This window comes from Myotis davidii, unplaced genomic scaffold (genome assembly GCF_000327345.1).
Source record: "Myotis davidii unplaced genomic scaffold, ASM32734v1 scaffold392, whole genome shotgun sequence".
Classification (NCBI taxonomy): domain Eukaryota; kingdom Metazoa; phylum Chordata; class Mammalia; order Chiroptera; family Vespertilionidae; genus Myotis; species Myotis davidii.
In genome coordinates, this window is record NW_006284244.1 from 635,778 (window position 1) to 638,521 (window position 2,744).

A 2,744-nucleotide genomic window follows, 5' to 3' on the forward strand; every position below is an offset into this window, starting at 1 on the left:
AAGTTAGGGGGATCGTAGGTATCGAACCCAAACCAGCAGTCAGACATCCCCCAAGGGTTCCCCGATTAGAGAGGGTGCAGGCTGGGCTGAGGGAACAATACCCGCCCCCCCCAACCCCCCGTGCACGAATTTCGTGCACCGGGCCACTAGTATTTTTAATAATCTGTCCAAACTAAACCAGTCCACAGAGTGCCCTCCAAAGTAAGTTTGCATCCTCCTCTTTTTAAACCAATTATGTGGCTCTGAATTTCCCCATAGTTGCTCTATATAATCTGAGCCATGCTTTAAAATCCACCTCAAATATTGCCGTCTCTGTGCAGCTTTCCTTCGAGAAGAGCTCATAAAGAGGGAAAACATAAAAGCACCTCTTCCAATCGTCTCCAACTCTGAGTCTTCAGCAATGAACTCAAACCCTAATATAATGAGATGCATTCAAACCTATATTCAGAGTCCAAATGTTTTCTGTAGAAAGAACCAGCAAAGCCCTTAAGCTGTGCTATTGTCTAAATGCTTGAAGCCTAACTAAAAAGAGGGTCAGCCCATTAGAGATAACGGGCAGACAACGTATGAAAAGAGGTCATCGGAAAGGATGGTGGTTGGACTTGGAGCCTTTGCTTCTATTGAGGAAGGCGTGCTTCTCAGTGGGCTCCTCCTACTGTCTCAAAATCAAACCACCTTGTTCTGATTGCATTTTCATGATAGAAGCTAGCATTCAGTCAGCTTTGACTACACATATTTTTACATTATAATGAAACACTTGTATTTATTATCTATTAAGTGTTAGATGTTTTATAATATGATTTTATAATAAAATAATGATAGTGAGAATAAGCAATCTCATTTATAGTGTCACAGGCACTGTAATTTTTTATTTTTTTTAATTCTCAAAACAACCTCTCAAAGTAATAATCATTCTTGTTTAAAAATGAGAAAACTGAGGCTCAAAACGGCTCACAGGACATAGTGTAAACCCAGGTCTGTCTGGCTCCAAATCTCTTCTTTTGATTACAAAACACTGTCTCAGTCTCATATATAGGCTATTATTTAATGTAAGCCCCCAAAGAGAATGGCATTATTTCCATTTTAAAAATTTTATTATTTTTAATTATTATTGCTGAAGAAGCTGATTGGAGACATTTAAGGTCTTTACAGGGTTAGGAAATGGTTGAGAAAAGATGTAAACTTATTTTGTGGGGGCTTTAAAAATCTATGATTAACTCATATCTTGCTGGATAAGGTTAGCTATTATTTTATTTAGGATTTGTTTAGAATTGCACCCCCCAAATATTTTGTTTAGGATTATGACATCTAACCTTCACATTTTCTCTAAACTTCAGGATGTTTTATGCCTGGAACATGAAAACTATGAAGAAAATAGGCACATGACAGTGGAGTACTATTTCTCGGTCCTATTACAGCCACGAGGGAGAGTCATTGTGCTGGTTCTCTACAGAGCACTGCTGCTGAACAAAAGCTCTCTACCCCTGGGCTCTACCCTCCACTGGACATTCCATTCCAGTCAGCAGATCACTTTTTTTCCTCCCCAGAGATCCTCCTTTCTTACTCTAGTTTTGGGAGAACTTTAAAAGCAAAAGAAGGTAGAGGGGTAGGCAACTGTGAGTTTAAAGGAATGGTTGAACCAAGTCCTTGGAGTAGCGAACAGGTGAGGTAATGAGGTGGGTGTGTATGTATTAGACCTTTGCCTTCAATGTTTCTTTTTCTAGAGGGTGTGGCCAAAAATAATGCTCAATCATTCCTCTTAGCCTCTGCAGGAAACGAAAGCTAATGCCCTGAGCTGATGCAGAGAAGTTGCTGCGCCGGGTTCAGTTAAAGAAATAGTGTAGCTCCGACTGATCACCGCCGACTCACTTCCCCTGTCTTGCAACTGCTGCTGGCTGTTGGACTGTGAAAAGGAAACTACAGGTCACAGGTAAAAGGGGAGTTATGCCTTGTGTGTAGATGAATTGGTGAGAGAGAGAAAAATAAAAAGAGCTGATGTGGAAGGACCATATAAGAAACAACTGATTGCTAAGAGTTAACTTATACGTGAAGGTTAGTTAGACTTGGGGGTAGAGAAGTGATGGTGGTGTAATCCCAAGACAGTTTCTTTGCAAATAAACTAACTCGAATATCCATTTGAGATTGATGCCAGCATGGCTGCTTTACATGGAATTTTACTTGTAAAACATGCTAAGACTTTCCAGGATCAGCTTGAGTATTACAAAGAAATTGATACACAATTTTACATGAGGCTTCTAGCATAATGTAACAGACAAGGCACACATAAAGGACACACACACACACACACACACACACGCACACACACACACACACACACACACACGTTAATTTAAGTATCTATTTCTAACTGTTTTGGGAAGATGAAGATGAGACAATGATGGGCTCGGCAGGATTGATTGATAGAGAAACAATGGTGTTAGTGAGAAACCTACCTTCAGTGGTGGTTTGTAAACTTAGATCTTAAATACTGTTTACATGGTTTTTGCTGCTTTTCCCACCGCCTCCGCTGCCTCAGAACCTTCCTCCCCCCATCCCCCTCCTCCTCCTCCTCCGCCTCTTTCTCCGCTGCTTCTCCGCCTCCTCCTTCCCAGCCCTCTCCCGCCGCCTTCTGCCCAGGCTCCTCTGTCGCATCTCCAGGACCTCTGCCCCAGAGAAGCATCACTATTAGGTCTCCTTCGTGGCCGGGACACAGGCACCGTGGATGGTGGGCGTGGGGGTGGGAG

General features: G+C 42.2%; 1 protein-coding gene across 1 annotated transcript in view; it reads left to right on the top strand.

The window, feature by feature from the left end:
- The first annotated feature begins 1,775 nt into the window (after nt 1–1,775).
- The window catches only part of LOC102768284 (probable ATP-dependent RNA helicase DDX60), a 112,273-nt gene continuing 111,304 nt past the window's right edge, over nt 1,776–2,744 (top strand). The window contains exon 1 of the mRNA XM_015568480.1: nt 1,776–1,930. The gene's annotated coding sequence lies outside the window, so the exon portion shown is untranslated. The remainder of the gene's footprint in view (nt 1,931–2,744) is intronic.